At 34.2% G+C, this 19841-nt stretch overlaps 1 long non-coding RNA gene across 1 annotated transcript; it reads right to left on the bottom strand.

The window, feature by feature from the left end:
* Window positions 1-470: 470 nt before the first annotated feature.
* Window positions 471-12879, bottom strand: LOC133196646 (uncharacterized). The gene is made up of 3 exons (XR_009722391.1): window positions 12848-12879; window positions 5193-5364; window positions 471-1033 (listed from the first exon to the last, which is right to left on the bottom strand). It is a non-coding gene; the product is annotated as an uncharacterized LOC133196646 (long non-coding RNA).
* Between the last annotated feature and the right edge of the window lie 6962 nt (window positions 12880-19841).

A 19841-nucleotide genomic window follows, 5' to 3' on the forward strand; every position in this document is an offset into this window, starting at 1 on the left:
TTTTAAAGTACTGTATATACTCCTTAAGGATACTATTTCATGAACCTTTCTCCTTCCACACAGGCCAACATTGATATTCGTGAATGCATAAATTAAACAATTCAAGACAGTGACATGTTTTATTCCATTCTTTGCATAGTCATTTCATCGTTAAAACATTTGTACATACATGACTGTATAAAGATAAGGAATTATTTTCACTGACTGATTTAAAAATTCTTTAAATTCTCAATATATGAAAAAATATTCCTTTACAACTGTTTCTATCAAAGTGCTTAACATTAATGAACCTTAATGAATGCATTACTTATTGAATGATTATTTGATAAATTGCTCTATTTAACTTCTTTACTTATCTAAAGAAATATGCACTCTGATTTAACAAAAGTATATAAAGATTTATACACAACATAGTTTATATATATACCTTTCAAACACTAATTCCAAGACTTTCCCAAACTTTCTTCATCTTTAAATCAAGAAATATTTTTTTTTATTTCTCATGCTCCAATACATAAGTGTATACCAGTACAACACAAATAACAGAGACAAAAATATTGTTGGACAATCTTTTTTTGTATATTGCTGCATTGTACTTTACACAGGTACAGTCCTTTTTCTTGCAATTTTAAGTATAATCATAAGCATTTAATGTCCAAACAATAAAAAGCTGTTTTGTTGGTGTTACACAAGATGTGATGGTTTTTTAACATTGCCCTTGCTCTACATGTATACATGATGGAGGAATTGTGATACAGGGAACACAGTTGGAACAAAAGTCATGCATGAACATGCATTTAATATAATTATTAGGCAAGAAAATCCATTTCCAGATCTGTGTTGTCGTTGACAACTTGACATAATATTCGAAACTCTTTGAACTTCTTTTCTTTTAATCAATGTCTTCATTTTTTCTTCCTATATATTGATTTTAATTTTTTGATGGTAGTGCTTCTGGTGTTGTTGTGTAAAGATAAATCGGAAATAGGCAGTCCTCTTTTTTCCCCTGTTGTTTGATGTTTTTAGGTAATATCTGAAAAGAAAGCATTGGTCATGAGCATTTAAAGCAATGTAGGAAATATCAGCAAAAAATACAACTAATTGCCAATTTTTGTAATTGCACACCCCGCACCCGAGATGTAAATTGCATTTGGCAGTATTCTAAGTTTGTCAAATGGCACAGAGTATTTGTGAAATACCAACTACAAAATCATGATCTTAGTAGGCATTCAAATGATAAGCATATTAGAAACTTAAATATTATAAATCTCACAGAATGAAAAGACAACAAAGATGTCCATAGGACATGAATGCCCAGTCGCGGGTATATTAGTAATGCAACATTAAAAGAGCTATATAAATCCCCCCCCCCTTAAATGTAATATTTTTAAAATTTCTTGAAATGTCCTGAATTGTATATATTGTATGAACTAGATGTGTTGAACGCCATGAATGCCTCTGCAGTTAATTTCTTAATTTTTTCTAAGTTCAAGAGAGATAACTTTGTCAAAAATCATCGGACCATGACCAAATTTGAACTTGACCTGTATTTTTTGGTAAAATACCTGCACATGCAATTTCAACCTTATATATACATCCCTACAAAAGTAAGAGAGTGGAAACTGAACATTTCTATTTTTTCTAAGTTCAAGAGGAATAACTCTGTCAAAAATCATCGGACCATAACCAAATTTGACCTTGACCTGCATTTATAAATATATCCATATGTCAAATTTGCGTTGAATGTGTGCAACTGTTGCAGAGATAATGAATGGGAAGTGAATGATGATGGAATGATGGAACAGAGTAACACTATATTCCCCTGCCCATTTTATGGCGGGGGCAGAAAAATCAGAATTAACAAAAAATATCGTAGTTTCAAAGCAGGTCATTGGCAATTTTTGTTTCTAGGACACCACAGATTATTTAGATTTTGTGTTATTTATCAGAAAGAGGACAAAATGTACACAATTTGTTCAATTTTTACTCTAAAATTAAAGAAGCGCAAATCTGCTCCATAACAATATTAAGTAAACATATTTCACTGATACAGTCCATTATCATTTTACAAAAGTTATGGAAAATTTGACTATAGGTCATCTTCCTGATGTCATATCTAACATATGATGTCATGGCTGATGAAAATATATCCCCTTGTTTTAGAACATAATTATGCATTTCTCTGTCAAAGTTTGATTTTGGGGGCAAATATCAATTGGTCATTATCAAATAGTAGTGTATGAATTTTGACTTTTACTCGACACTCAGGGCCAATGAGCAGTGAGGGATCTTTATAGTGCCAATGCCTGCTGTGACACGGGGCCTCAGTTTTTAAGGTCTCATCCAAAGGACCCACAACTTTCACTTCAAAGTGCTGATCGCATGGCAAAGGAACAGTTGCTACCCATTTTTTTATCGACTTAGGTCAGTCGCAGCCGAGATTTGAACTCACGACCTCCCGATCATGGAGCGAGCACTCTACTGATTGAGCTACTGTGAACGGTCTTCAAAATTGAAATTGAAATCTAAAAAAAAAGATACAGTTGATAAATTCTCACCAAATTCTGTTTAAGTGTATAAGCTTATGTAGAAATATCTTAAATGCTTTCTTTCAAACTAAGCAAAATACAAAATGTACAAATTTAAGAAAGTGAGGTCAAAGGAAAGGTTAAAGTAAAAAAAGGTTGATGCCCTTCAAAAGCTTACTTCATTTTGTATCAGCATATAAAGTTTGATAACACTGTCCAGAATGGTTTCTTAAAAACTGAGCTAAATACTAATTTAAGAAAAGTGAAGTCAAGGTCAAAGGAAATGTCAAGGTAAAAAAAAATGTTGATGCAGTTGAATAGCTCTCATCAGTATGTATCAGCATATGAAGTTTGGTAAAAATATCTTGAATAGTTTCTTTAAAACTGAGCTAAACACTAATTTAAGAAAAGTAAGTCAAGGTCAAAGGAAAGGTCATGATCATGAAATGTTGATGCAGTTGAATAGTTCTCCTCCGTGTGTATCAGCATATTATGAAGTTTGATAAAAAGATCCTGTCATAGTTTCTTTGAAACTGAGCTTTAGACTGTTCTAAATACAAAGCATAACGGAAGGACAGAAAGACGGAAGATAGACATGACAAACTCTATATGTCCTAACCATATTCATGTATTCTGATGCAATGTATTTAAAGACTCATCTATAAATGTCTTTATAGTACTGATACATGTCCCCCAAAAATGGCTAACCAGTAATCTGAAATGAAAAACTTTGCGATCTTGCTAAAAAAAAATAATAATACAGTCAGGGTTTAACACTAAGGCACGTCAGACCAACTTGGTTAAATGAATGGTATGGTTGTGTGCAATGTATGTGAACTAGACCTTTTGGTCAGGTTGATAACTCTTAAATCCTTTTCAGTCTTTTGAATAAATATATACAAAATTGTAAAAAAAAAAAAATTATCTTATTTGTACAAATGTAAGCACAACCTTTGCTCTGTATGTTGAAATCCCTTCATAACACAATTGTTATTTTTAGCAATAAAATTTTTTATAATATATATTTTTAGCTGTAGTAGACAAGTCTGGGTTGAAACGTATCCATTGATATGGTATTAATACTTACCAAGTAACACTTTCTGTATTTATTAATATTTAGGATAATCATTTTAGTAAAGTTTGTTGAATGTCTTTAAGGCTCATAATTTTCATGTCCCAATTAATGAACCAGACTCAAAATGGCTACTCTGTCAGAATCTTGACACGCATGAGAGATAGTTTCAAAAGTTACCAATTAAAATTAACAATTATAAGAAGTTTGGTCAGGGCAAGTGATTTTATGGTTAGTAATTCAAATTATGGAAGGTAGCCTGACATGTCTAGTACTTGTTAAAATAAATGTCAAACCTGATACTCAAACCCCGTTATCTCGAACTATCCATAGAACTGTGGGAAAACTTGGAGATATCGGGAAGATTCAAGATGTTAAGGGCAGTGCTCCAAGTCACACTTCCTACCAGGTCGCTAAATGACGACCTAAACTTTTTTTTGGTCGCCATTTCAGAACTTCTGGTCGCAATCAACAAATATTTCACTCGCCATTGTGAAAACACTTTGTGAAAACACATTTACATGTAGCATATAGTAAAAGCAAGGAACAACACTCATTTATGTACCTACGATGTCTTTTTAAAATTTATCAAAGATTACTTATTACTGTGACTTAATAATTTGCTAGACTGAAGAAACCACTCATGAAATAGTAGTTCATAGAACCACCAGTATGGTTGTGCAATGAAGAACACAAGTGTTTTATCCTAGAATTAAAATTAATTCAAATGAAATTGTAGCAAGTTTGACTGATGCGTGCATAAGTTTGAACTATTCAGATCTGACTTCGTCAGCTGTTTGTTAATATGTTTATTTTATGAACCTATGTATTAACCAGTTGTTGTCCACATCACCAAAACATGATGATATTCAAGCTATATTAGCCAAATGCTCCATTAACAAGATCAGGTTTTAAAAAGAATACAACATTTTGACAGCCGTTCTGTTGACTGTACAGCATGCTGGCATATCATTACGTAATCTCAGTCTTTGCAACGCTTAACAAAGTTTTAGGAATGTCCTCAAACATTTTCTTGACAGAGAAGCTTGGGAAAAAAGTAATCTTGATCCCAATCATAAAATTGACAATCGCCAGCCCAAATTTTCTCAGTCGCAATAATGCGAGTTAGTTTTAATTTCCAGTCACAAATTTAAATTTTTGGTTGCAAATGCGACCATTTTAGTCGCAACTTGGAGCACTGAAGGGTAAAATACTTATTAAATATAATAAAAGATTGGGACTTAAAAATTACTGACATATCCACTGTATTCGAGATATCAGTATTCAAAATACCTATGTTTAACTGCAAAATCATGTATTCTGTAAATCAACTATTATTCCCGACAATTTTTACTCAGGATTCTTTACCCTGAAATCCATCTGCAACAGTAAGCATCAATTTTTCCAGTGAAGGAAACATTCTACCATAATACAATAGCTGTCACAACTTATGATTGGTTTGTGATGAGAAATATTTCTAAGTAATGAAGGTTGCAAAAATTGCAGATCTTTCTTGCAGGCAAGTTAAAGTTGATTTACAGTATATCATGTTTATATACTGAACTTTACAGGGTATAATAATCAAATCTTACCATTCAAAGTAATTTAATGTTTCCCTAAGTATGACATCTTCTTTCATCAACTGCCATCAGAAGTTCGAATACTTAAGCCAGTTCCAATGTCCTCCTTTGCAAACCCTGGTATTCCATGTGAACTGACATTGGGTCTCCATCTGATTCTTAGCCACTCCAATTCTCCCCATATCTTCAAAGAGAAAAAGAAGTCAACTCTACCTAAGATCAATAGCTTCCTTAAGCTGAAGTCTTCTTAAATAAAAGATGATCTAAAAGAGGTTTAATATATATACAACAATGCTCACTTGAGCCATTTCAGCTCTGCTGTTCTTCAGAAACTTTTTTATCTCCATGAAAAATTGTGACCTCATAATGTGACCTAACCTAGCTCCAATAATACTGCATCTTTGCTTGCTTTGTAACATACAAATTAATAATTAACAAGCACTCTGAGAGTATTGCATTAGCAATACTAGTCCCCTACCGCCAAGTGTAATCTGGTTCCCGTTAAGAATTGAAAATGCCATAATTCCGTCAAAAATCAATGAAGCGGGACGAAATGCAAATTTGATCCACAACTTATCAAGGTAAAGTCACATAACAAAAATCAGCTCAATATCTGAAAGCGTTTAAAAGAAAATTGCGGAAAACCCTTAAAAATTGAAAAGGCCGTAATTCCGTCAAAATCAATGAAGCGGAACGAAATGCAAACTGATCTGTAACTCATCAAGATACACTCACATACCAAAAATCACTGAATATCTGCAAGCGTTTAGGAAAAAAGTATGGAAAACCAAGTGGGACAGACAGACAGAGGGACAGACAGACAGACAGACGGACAGACTCAGAGGAAACCTAAAACCTATAGTCCCCTCCGGTTGCACCGGTAGGGGACCAATTACTAAAAAAAAAATTGTGGGGGGGGGACTACTTTAACACTTTCCACCACCATACATCCAATACATGTTTTTAAACCCAGAAAGACCAGCAGGGGGAACAACGTAAACATGTGGCATGTTTCTCTCTTATAATGTACAGTGGGGTATTTTTTGTGTGGAACGATTATTTTAGGGTTTTACAGATTTATTCCTATGGTACACCTGATAAATAAGTGTAATAAATATAATTTCTGAAAAAAAAGTCCAAGTCCTAAGGGAGGGGGGGTCCTATCCATAAGTACCTGTGCTGCTGACTTGTGGGGAATAATTTTCACTTTTTAGCCCTGTTGACTTGTGGGGAATATTTATCACTATTGACTTATGGGGAATATTTATCACTATTTATCATTGTTGACATGTGGGGAATATTTATCACTGTGGGCTTGTGGGGAATATTTATTATCATTGTTGACTTGTGGGGAATATTTATCATTTTTGACTCGTGAGGAATATTTATCACTGTCTACTGGCTTTTGGAGAAATGCATTATTTTACTTAACATTTACATTAAAAAGTGTAATAAATATAATTTCTGAAAAAAAGTCCAAGTCCTAAGGGAGGGGGGGTCCTATCCATAAGTACCTGTGCTGCTGACTTGTGGGGAATAATTTTCACTTTTTAGCCCTGTTGACTTGTGGGGAATATTTATCACTATTGACTTATGGGGAATATTTATCACTATTTATCATTGTTGACATGTGGGGAATATTTATCACTGTGGGCTTGTGGGGAATATTTATTATCATTGTTGACTTGTGGGGAATATTTATCATTTTTGACTCGTGAGGAATATTTATCACTGTCTACTGGCTTTTGGAGAAATGCATTATTTTACTTAACATTTACATTAAAAATACAAATTATTTTTTCAATAAATATCTACCAAATCTAAATTTAAAGAATCAATCATCATATAAATGTACTGAAACTAAATAATGTTCATAAGTCCTCTAAATCAAAGCACATTAAACATGTTTGATATGCTGCATATAAAGTTTCTTTAACTAGATTTTAATTTTTTCTTGCATAAAACTGTTTTCAATTCAGAGCTTTTAAGTCAGTCTATGCGAAAGTTTTTTGGACCACACTGGACATTAAGTCCTGTGTAATTTTTAATTAATGCAATGAATACAAAGGAAAAACCTCTTAAGTATAGGCCCAACAGCTTTTCTTTTACCAGGGATCGCTCCCACATAATTCTGTAGACAGTCCATGTGTCTTAATGATGTTTACTTATGCATTTGAAATTGTATATTTTCTACTTATAAAAAAAAACATTGAAATGACTGCGTCGAAATAGTTAAGCTCAAAACCAAATTCTGAGACATCAGACATTCCGGTCCGGTGTAAAAATAACACATCAGGCCAGAGGCACTGTATCCAGGGATAGACATTAACTTTCAGATTCACTTGCCCTTTTTTGGGCAAGTGATCTCAAACTTTGACTTGTCTCAATGCAAAACTTGGTTGCCCAAAATTAGGAAAGAACTTAATAAGCAAAAAATTAATTTCTGTAAATGTTATGATAAGAAAAAATGTGATCAAATATCAGTATATATACCAGTCAGTGAAAAAAAAAAAAAAAAGATGCTGCATTTGTACATAAATGTATACAACTGTACTTGTAAATTTAACCTTCTAACACACACTGCCATGCAGCAATAACCATTTCCTTTTAATTTCCTTATACATGTAATAAAATTCATATTTTAAAAAAATTATTTTCGGTAGGATCCTTTTGTGAATCGTGATTTTCAGAGAAAACTCTGAAGCAACGCTAAAGGAAGATACATGTAGTTGCTACGAAACATACATCTTATCTTGATCAGGATACATTATGTTACGCTGTACATATATTCTGTGCGTGAATAAATAATCTAATTTCCTAATAAGAAGTTAACAAAATATTGTTAGACGTAGAGCGTATTTACTACAAAGGAAAATAACGAACCTGATTTCAAAATGAATGGTATAATCCAGAAACGCTACCAAGGAAACATAATTGTCAATCAGGTGCGTGGCGGAAATCAAGTGTTCAATTTATTGTTTCATTAATAAATTAATGTAATCTAAATAAATATGTGTATTTGCATGAACAAAATCACTTGCTCGATCGGACAAGTACTTTGACAATTTCACTTGCCCAAACTGAGAATTTACTTGTCTCAGGCAATTGGACAACCATTAATGTCGATCCCTGGCACCAATTGATTACTCTCAATTATAATCAATCATTTATTAGTAGATATTGTAAAATTTTCTGATAATTCAATATTTATCAACATGGTTATATCTTCACAAAGAATTTTGGCTGAAGTAAGTCGGAGGTTAGAGTGATCTGTTCTGAATGAATCGTGGTAATATTGTTACCCTCACAGGGCTCGACATTAACTTTTTTTCCTACTTGTCCATTCGGACAAGTGACCAAGACATTTACTTGTCCGAACTTCAACTTCACTTGTCCGAAAATTTTTCAATAGAGATCTAATACTGTCAACTTGAAAACTAAAATAAAGTCCATTACACATGGCATGTGCTTGATTGATTCGTGATGTTATTGATAAATACAAAAAACACATAAAATAAAATTTTATCTAGGCTTTCTGTCCTGACAACAACATAAATGTCCACATTCGTTAAGTTCGTAAGTTCCATGCCTTTTCGGTAGTATGCAATTAGTGAACTTCGATCCCGATCGAATGTGAACTCAATTAACGATCTCTATCGGGATCGAAGTCCGGTTTTTATGTACAGCTTCCGTCTTGAAACTACCGAATAACTTTCAACAGTCGTTATTTTTATTATTTAGACACTCTTTTACATTAAAATGCACTTGTCCAATCGGACAAGTGCCTGGCAATATTCACTTGTCCGTAATTTTTTTTCACTGGTACCGGACAAGCGGACAAGCGTTAATGTTGAGCCCTGCCTCATCATTAACAACATATTTTGCAATGGGTAACATCATATAAATAGTGCTTATTTTTTAGGGTAAAAGAAGAGGCCCCTGGACCACAATGCTAACCTGAGTAACTTTGGCCCCGCTGTTCTTCATCTGATTTCCCCCCTTGTAATACCTATTGTGGCCCCGCCCTACCCCAAGGGGTCATGATTTGAACAATTTAGAATCTTCCACATTAGTTTCAGCTTTTTGGTTCTTGAACAGTCAGGGGTGAGACTGAAATCCGTCATTTTTGAAAAATGATGGATAATCGTCATATTTACTAAGTACGTATTTTCGTCATTTTTGTCAATATGACTTACTATTGTTATATTTTCTTTTTCAACTTAATTCTTCTATCCTGGTTACATAAAAGCAAAATTTGAATTCACCGCTGAAAGAAGAGTGTTTACGCAAGTTTCATTTCATCCGGGTTACTAATTACTGCTGACCACGTGCGTTAGAACATCAACATGGAAGGTGAAAGTTATTATTTAGCGGTAAAATGTCGAATTTTGGTAGAACTAATTCGCCATTTTTACATGGCTTTTAGCCCTATAAAAACATATAGTACACCGTCTGGAAGAATACGTACTTGTAGAGAAAAGTCTTGACAAAAAGTTAAAGCCATAAAAAAGTAGTGCGCCCCGTAAAACAAGCGAGATATTTCAGTGCGCCCAGACCCTCCATTTTGAAAAAAGACAGAATATCGTCATTTTCGTCTTCTTTCCTATTTAATGCAAATAAATTGACAAATAACTCTTCCACTCTTAATTTTGCTTGGGAAATTTATACTGTCAACATAACCAGTATTGTAGTCAACTGTATTAGAGAAATGAAGTTCGTTTACGATGTTTTTTGTCCTTTTTTCGGTTGGTGGATCTAACATTTTTCAAAGAGAGGTAACTCGGTATTCTAGAAACACTCTAAATTTTTATGACTGTTTTTCGTCATTTTCTTAAAAATGACGAGTTTAAGTCATAATAAAAATTTTATTTTATGGCTTAAAATCGTCATTTTAAAAATGATGGATTTCAGTCTCACCCCTGACTGTTGAAAATAAGATTTTTAAAGATATTTTCTACATATTTCAATGTAAAACTTGGATTCCCTATTGTGGCCCCGCCCTATCCTAGGGGTCATGATTTGTATAATTTAGAATCTACACTACCCAAGGATGCTTCCACATAAGTTTCAGCTTTTCTGGCTAAGTGGTTCTTGAGAAGAAGATTTTTAAAGATATTTTCTACATATTTCAATGTAAAAATTGGATTCCCTATTGTGACCCCGCCCTACCCCCGGGGGTCATGATTTGAAGAATTCAGAATCTACCCTACCCCAGGATGCTTCCACATAAGTTTCGGCTTTTTTGGTTCAGTCGTTCTTGAGAAGAAGATTTTTTAATGACCCCACCAAATTTTTGTCTTTTCTTGATTATCTCCCCTTGAAAGGGGGCTTGGCCCTTTATTCTTATAATTTAAACTCCCCTTCACTCAAGAATGCTTTGTACCAATTTTGGTTAAAATTGGCCCAGTGGTTCTTGAGAAGAAGTTGAAAATGTGAAAAGTTTACAGACTGACGGACAGACAGCTAGAGGGATGACGGACAATGGGTGATCAGAAAAGCTCACTTGAGCTTTCAGCTTAGGTGAGCTTAAATGACATACTGAGAGAAAAATATTTTCAACTGATGCATCAGTATGTACACTACAGTGTATTATACAGCTGAATGTCTGATTGATAAATAAAACAAAAAAATTCTACATCAGAATTAATTTAAAAAGGCATTTAAACACTCTGCATAGGTTTTTTATGCCAGTCCTATACCCCAAGGGATCATGATTGAAAAAAAAACAAAAAAACTTGAGTCTACCTGAAGATGCAACCATATGAATATGACTAACCAAGGTTTTATTTTTCTTGAACAGTTAATTTTTATTTAAAGATTTTTCCTATGTTTTTCTATGTAAAACTTTGATCCAAAATTGTGGCTCCACTCAACCATTACACCTGGGGTTCATGATTTGAACAAACTTAAATCTGTGGCAGTGCTACCTGAGGATGCTCCCATATGAATATGACTACCCATGGTTTTGCTGTTCTCGAGAAGACGTTTAAAGATCTTTAGCTATATATTCCTCTGTAAAACTTTCATTTCCCATTGTGGTCCCGCTCTACAAAGGGGTCATGATTTGAGCAAAACTAAATCTAAGGGCAAGAGAAAGAAAAACCCCTGACCCTAGGGCCATGAAATTCATAATTTTGGAACTCAGGAAGAGGCACTTTGCTCATTTAATAGTCTGTCTGTTTAATACCCAGGAGAAGAAAAGATTTTCAAAAATATTAAGGAATTTTCACTATATAAATTCAATAGACAACTCCATCTTCAAACATAAGAGCTGCTGACCCTGGAGCTACAAATTTCACAAATCTGGAAGAGGTACCCTTGATTAATATAACCATGGGCTCAGTTTATCTGCTTTATACCGAGAAGCAGGAAAGATTTTCAAAAAATTAATGCATTTTCACTGTATATTCAATAGAACCATGCCTTAGCACCAGAATCCCGAACCAAGTGGCCATGATATTCACAATTTTGAAAGAGACACTGTTACTTATCATAACTATGTACTAAGATTGGTATAAATCTGATGCACATGATCAAAGAAGGAAGATTTTCAGAAAAATAATGCATTTTCACTATATAACCAATAGGGCCCTGCCCTAACACCGAAACTAATGACCCCTTGGGGAATAAAATTCAAAATTATGGAAAAGGCAACTTTATTCATCATAACCATGAACTTAGTATTGTTTTCAACACTCAGGAGCAGAAAAGAAATTTTCAAAGAAATAATGCATTTTCACTATACCTGTATTATCCATAGGCCACACCCTCCAACCTCTCATCCAGGGGCTATGAAATTCACAATTTTCAAAGAAGCACCCTTGCTCATTATAACCTGCACTTAGTTTTTTCCCCTTAATAATCAGAGACAGAGAAGAAGATTCCCAAAGAATTAATGCATTTTCACTATAATTATCACTAAAGCCCCATCCTAACACCACAACCCAAGGGCCATGAAATTAATAATTTTGGAAGAGGTGCTCATCATAACTTTGTACTTAGTTTGTTTGCTTCATATCCAGGAGCAGAGAAGGATATTTTCAAAGAAATAATGCATTTTCACCATATTTAATCAATGGAGCTCCACCCTTACACCGGAACCCCTGACCTTGGGGCAATGAATTTCAAAATTTTGACAGAGGGCTTAATGCTTATTCAACCATAGCAGCAATTCAACTGCTGAATTTCCAGTAGTAAAAAAAAGAAGATTTTAAAAGATTGAAATAATTTTAATAAGTTTAGCCCTATCCCTCAGGCCAAAGGGAGGGGGGGGGGGGGGGGGTGGCAGATATAATGAAATTCACAATTTTTATTCCCCTTCATCATACTAGATATTGGTTGAAATTGGTTCATCATTTCCAGAGAAGAAGCTAAAAATATTCAAATGTTAAAGAAGGATGGGCAAAAGCAGATAGCAAATAGGTCAGTGAGTGACTTAGGTTTTCATTTGAAAAAAAGGGCTAAAATTAGCACAGAGTTAATTGGAGTTTCCTTTCAAGTAAGATCGATTGAAAACAAAAAAAGTGCATTTCAAAGACTGAATAACCATAAGGTCAGCAAATGAAGTCAGTGAATGTTTTTTTTATGGTAATGGAAGCATAGATTTCAAAATGAGAACTTAAATGATAATTGTTTACTTATGATCTATTACTGTAATCTTGACTTACCAAAGCCTTCTGTCACCATACAGAAAACCAGACAGAATGCATTCAGTTATATACTTGTATCCTCCAATTCCATGAAGAGTTGTCTGTTTACACATCTGCCTCTCAGTCTCCAACATTTTCAAGAATAAAGTCACCTTAAGTTTGCTCTTGTTGTGAAAACTCCAAAATCTGCAATAATAGTTTTGCTCTGCATTACACAATTTAATTGAATTTTTTTCATCAGTATATGTGTATATTTTTACCCATGATTACAAGAAAAGTCTACATCACTCAACACCTGATTTTTGACCCCAATAGCAAATATAATTTGTTAGTGCTCTCAATACAACTGACCTTGTCTCGACACACAAGAACAGTTAAGAAATAATAAAAATATAATATGTAATCTTTGCATCAACTTAGATAGTTTTAAAAGACATTTTGCTTTATCTGGAGGGGCGAGATCAAGTCCGACATCTGGGATTGAATCATTCATCTTTTTTGTACTGTTTAAACTTTTCACATTTTTTTAAAAAAATACATGTACTGGTATAATTTAAAGATTGTGACCCCTTGAACTTTTGAGATTTCAACCTTTTCTAAAAAAAAAATTTGAAATATTGTTCATGTCGATAACAAATAAAGTAAAATGCAAGACTGGTGCAAATTTAAGTATCATGTACACAACAGATCTTCCCGGTTCTTCTTTTCTTCTTCAATGAGTACCTATATGATGATCACCATCAATTTGAAAGCAATTGAGTTCATCAAAAGCAAACATTTTTATAGAGGTGGGACAAAACAGGTAGATCTTGTGATATGATACGTATCTCAATACATAAACAAGTAACATGATATGATACGTATCTCAATATAATAAATATATATGAAAACTATAAAATTAAAACTAGAGTGTTTCAAGGAACACATGTGTCTCCTGCTCTGTAGCTTCCTTAAAGGTGACAAAAGTATAAAATTGGTCAGCTTTTTATTTACTTTTAGCATGATAGTTCAATACATGCATTTGCCTGCAGAGAAAAACTGGCACCTATGGATAGTATAAGACTCTGATAGAATCTGACAATCAAAGAAAATATGGTTCTTTAACCCTCAAATGAATAATTTAATTGAAATTAATCAATTATTAGAAATATCTACTTATCATTTTATTAAGACATATTTCCAACAATTAATCCTCCAAAACAGATTTCAGTCTGTCCTTACTGCAATTGTCACTCTACACGATCCATGGTGGAATACCGATCCCAATGTATTTTCATTGTAACTATTTACATATGTGTTAACTGAATTTCAGGCCTAGATAAATAAATTGTGCGTTTCCGGTTCCCCATCAACCCTAAAATATATGAGCCGACCCTGAAAAATTTATCCGCGGATATCTTTCCAGAAGTAAACAATTCCTCTTCACTATTAGAAATCCTAATCTCAATCACTTCAGTGTTAAAATAAAATAAAATGTTTTCCCTACCTACCTACCCTATTTTTTCTCGGGTTGGAATAGGAAACACACTATTTATTTATCTTGGCCTCATACATTTTCAAAGTACTTTATCATGAGCTAAACGTGTTTCCAATAATCCTCCAAAAGAGATTAACATGAGAGTCTTAACACGATCCATTGTGGAATAACGATCCCGATGTATTTGCATAGTATTTAATTAAAATATGTGGTAACTGAACATCATACAGATTCAAATTACAGTATCATGAGCTCATAAACATGTATAAATGCTAATTATCAAAATCCTGTCTCTCAAATTTCAAAAGTCATAAATTAAACTAAACTTCCCGAGGTATTTTTTGCTGGTATTTTTCATATTGTGTTACGACAAACATGCTAAATGGCATAGAAATACCTCTTAAATGTCAAAAATATGCTGTAAATCGGCCCTATGAACTACATTGTATTTTGAAAAGTAGGTCAAAGGTCAAGGTCAAGAGGTCGGTAACCATGGTAATTTACAAAAGCCATAGTGCCAAGCAATATATGTGCAAAATATAAAATCCATACCTCTTACAGATCTTGAGATATAGGGTGTGACAGAAGGACAGACAGATGCCAGGTAAAGTGATCTCTTAGTGCCGCTCTGCTCTGCAGGCGATACAAAAATTTAGTATTTCATTTCAATGTCTTTGACAATAAATCAAGATTCTATATCAAATCAAATGTGCTTTGAAATTGATACTTGAAGTTCATCAATTTCATTGACTAAAAATTTACAAAACAATATTCTAGGGCATATTTACTACTGATATTCGGACTTATTTTTCAAGAGAAAATTTCCCCTAATATCCCATTTTCCCCTTTTGATGAGTACAAAATTCCCCTTACAATAATGAAAAGCACAAATAATTTTTTTTCCTTCAAAAAATTTTCATCAGATGTGAAATATGGTATACTTTGCTATTTTATGCACTCTAAATGTCATTAAAATGCTGAAATTGGGCCCCCCACATGGCCGTAGGAACCGGGGGGGGGGGGGGGGCCGTGCCCCCCCAATAATTTTGCCAATATATAGAACACTATAGAAAACATAGCTGCTATATGCTTGTGCCCCCTCAATAATAACGTCTGATGACCTTTTTTTTTTTTTTTTTTTTTTTTTTGCTTGTCAGGGAATTTTGGTAGTTGATAGTGCCCCTTCAACTGAAAATGTATGGTTGTGCCCCCTCAAAGTGAAATTGCTTCCTACGGGCCTGCAGGGCTTGCCAGTGAAAGTGGCCCACAGACCCCAGCTGATTTTCCTAATTTCTCCAAAAAGGGTAATTTCCAATTTGTTTCAAAATTTCAATCCAAGCTTTGTTATTGGCTGTTAGTGCAGATGGCCACTAACAAAATAATATTAACTGTTGTTACGATTAACTGTTAACGATACTTTTTGATGCTTTACATACTGAACTTTTCTATGTACAGTACCATCTTCCGAGGATGCTCAAGAGTGAAAATGTTTTCCCTCTTATCTATGACTTATTAGATGTAAAGAGCGTTTACAATATCAATATCATCTCTTCACTTTGTACAAGCAGCCATTTTCAATTTTTTGATAGGTCGTTCATGTATCGTTTCGTACCGATATTTCAATGCATGTATCATAAACCATATCTAAGCCAGAAAATATCAGTATGTATTGGTCGATATATCATCCCACCTCTACATTTTAAAAAATTAATATTTATATATAAGATTATAAAACTAGTGTACTAGAGACATAATTTTGTGTCTTTGACTGAATTTGAACCCATCCCTGGTATGCCAGTCCATTGTTCTATCAATTGAGGTACAAGTTTAACCCACAAGCCTAAGCCAGTATTAAAGAAGCTGTGTATCATACACTACCATACTAACACATGTATATAAAAAAAATAACTGTTTTGAATCCTTAGTTATTTAATAATGTTCCGTAAGTGATTTATCATCATGCTCACTTTAAGCTTTTTTTATTACTTGTTCTGAAGGGGAAACACCTTCTTTAGCAGGGTTGTCCCTAAGAATTGAAATAGCAGGGGACATTTAAAAAGTAGAAGGGTTTTTCGGGTTCCTCCCTAACAGAGGGGTTGAGGGGGAATACCAGAATAAGTGGGGGATTACATCATTATAGGTGGGGAAATTCCCCGGCCCCCGGGTTTTAGGGACAACCCTGTTTAGATGCACATTTATAACTACAGTGAAGCACGCTTATAATGATGGAAGTGCAAGAGACAGATGAGTATGCTTTGTTATAATTTATTTTACATATATGTATTAAGTTTACAATATATTTTAAAGTCACTGGGATTGTAAGCGTCAATTCATTAAACATGTTTGTGCTTTACTGTAGTGCTTTTCGTAGGCACTCGTTTTATAAAGTACATGCAAAGAGGTACAGTGTCCTTTCCCACTATTGAACATTTTCAGAATCTCAGACACCCGACAACATGCAGACTTTGAACTGCAGACTTTACACTTAAGGGAACATGTCAAAAGAGTAATTTGAATGATACATTCGAGTATATTTTATTGAATTTGATAATCAAATTTTGTTCTTATTTGTACAAGTTATACATCTCTACATAAACACATGGTGTGGGTGGAAGGGGGCAAGGAGGCTGCCCCCACCTTTTTCTGAGAATACTTTTTTTGCTGTTTCCCAATAACTTTTTTCCTTTTATAAATCAATAACAACAAACTCTCAACAACAAATAGAAAACAAGGATCTTCACAGGGGCTGACAAATCCCATTGGCCGATGCACGGGGCTAGTGAATTTTAGGGTTGGGCTAGTGAAATTTTATCAACCACTTGCCTGTGGGCAAGTGACTTAAAAAAAAATTAAATCCACGTATAAGTCAAATAAACAACTGAATAAAGCTAGGCACAGGGGCTTGCATTATATTCTTATTAGGGATGTCAACAAATAGTCGACTATTCGACTATCAGTCGATTGGACCGACGATCGAATAATGAAACAACATTCGAATATTATTATTATTATTATTAAATAAATGCAAAAAAGTGGAATAACGAGATGGAATTCTCATCTCAAAACCGAGAAACCCTCAGTCTTCAGAGACAGTCGATAATTTTCCTCCACAAAATATTGATTTTCCATGTACATATATAGAAAGTACACTAATTGTTAGTGCTTCACAATCACGAGAATTATTTGTCCGTATTGTTTTTGTAGTAAATTACCGATCAAATTACTCTGTTTTCTTTGTAAAAATATTAATTGATGTTGATCCTAAACCGTGTACCAATTATATTTAGTTATTTCAAGATTGCTCAAATGCAAGGAACAGACCACAGCCATGCCTTGTTTTGACACTTCGATAATTATTAAAACAATTCGCTTACATTTTACGAATATATCATATCACTTGCATCACCTTTTATTGAATCTGGATAATAATTAGATTTTATAGGTTGTATCCTAGCTGGGCAGAATCTCAAGTAATATGTGATTAATATCTTAAAAGTTTCATTTGGGTATTCTTTCATTCATAATATGATTATTAGAAAGCAAAAATTCTATAATAGGAAATGTATGTCATCTCTTGAAATAAAACTCCCAAAGGCTTATTTTTTTTAGCTTAAGACCGTTCACAGTAGCTCAGTCGGTAGAGCGCTCGCTCCGTGATCGGGAGGTCGTGAGTTCGAATCTCGGCCACAACTGACCTAAGCCGATGAAAAATTAGTAGCAACTGTTCCTTTGCCATGCGCTTGGCACTTTGAAGTGAAAGTTGCGGGTCCTTTGGATGAGACCTTAAAAACCGAGGCCCTGTGTCACGGTAGGCATTGGAATGATAAAGATCCCTCACTGCTCAATGGCCCTGAGAGCTGAATGAAGGTCCAAATTTGAAGCCCTTCACCGGTATATGGTGACGTCTCTATATGAGTGAAAAATTCTCGAATGGGAATTAAAACAGCATACAATCAATCAATCAATCAATCTCTTAGCTTCATGAGTATTGCATGATTATCCTGTTTGTTATTTTTTTATACTCAGGTATTTTAAAAAGTATGGCCCTTTTATCTTATGAGAAATGTATAATTCATAGTTAAGCGAGAATTCTTTTTAAACTTACCATGGAAGGTGTAGATCTTCCTTTTAACACCCAATCATATCTATGCACTATATTACTATGATTTAACTATGCTACAACAAAAAGTGGGGAGAGGGCAAGTATGCAGCCTTCACCGAACATTTAAAATATTTAAAATTTTCACTCTCTGATACTATAACACAGTGTTATAGCACTGTGGATGGCACAAATGTTGTGATTTGAACGGTTGCTTTCTCAATGGCTCCGCCTTCACTAACGGTCGCACCATCTAACAAATTCCTACATGCATGGGCATGTTTCGCCAAAAAAAAAAGGAACAACCTTCCAACGCCTATCAGGTCCCGGGGGTAAAATATTGAATATAAATTCCCCCCCTTTTTTTTTTTACAGGATTAGCATTATAAAATAAAATCGACGATCTGAAGTGGGCCAAAGTTTCACGTTACACTACATGGTTGTTACTTTTCTACTACGAACTACATGTACATGTACTACTATATGCATTACTTCACGCATGATTTACGTGTCTAAAACTAAGCAGGTTGTTGTAAGCCTAATTAATAATAAAAATCTAACTATAGATGTACTTACCGCATGACTGTCACCTCGGAGCCGCCATTACCCGCAATAAGTTGGTTTTCCGCTCCTTGTTAGCCTTTGAAAGTTTACGATGTTAGGGGGACCAGTTTAAACCCCGCTGCATTCCGAATGAACATTTCCCAGCATCCCCAAACATTCGTTTTACGGTGGAGTGAGAACACAGAATGTGGGTTATTTTTACCGACTTATGGGGATTTTTTCGAAAATGAAAACAAATCGATTAAATTTTATCAGTAGACTACGTAGAATCCAAAAATACCCATGACCATATTTGTGGGGAACGAGAGATTTCCCCACAATTCTCAACTTTCCCCGTAAGAAAGGTCCTTTGTCAGGTGTGAGTTCCCCACAAGTCGGTAAACGCGGGTGCTCTCTCTCTCTCTCTCTCAGACATGTAAATTGAACATTTCATAATTATAGAATATGAAATTCTGTATACATGTAAATGGTAATGTTATTCACATGTTCCAGATTTAAATCTAAAACGAATACATAATCAAATGCCTAGCTGCACGAACGTCTCCAAATATTAATCAAGACGGGGGGGGGGGGGGCTTCAAAGGAATTAGATAATTTTATGTTTTATGAATTATAAGGAAAAGTACGGCCGTCAGTTGCATGTACATGATTATATATCATTGCATAAAATTGTGTTCATTCAGATATACTTATCCCACATATCAACAGACCTGTACAATTTTTTTATCATGTTTTTTTTTCAAAAGAAACATATAGCGTACCATTATTTCACACACTCTTTAACTCTTTGAGTATTTCACAAGAATCCAAGAATCGTCTTTTCACATCTTTTATAATTCCTTGGGTATATAGAGTATAGATCATGTGTCATA

Source organism: Saccostrea echinata, unplaced genomic scaffold (assembly GCF_033153115.1).
Source record: "Saccostrea echinata isolate AGI-Se365-2 ecotype Australia unplaced genomic scaffold, CSIRO_AGI_Sech_v1 ptg000030l, whole genome shotgun sequence".
In the NCBI taxonomy this organism is placed as follows: Eukaryota; Metazoa; Mollusca; class Bivalvia; order Ostreida; family Ostreidae; genus Saccostrea; species Saccostrea echinata.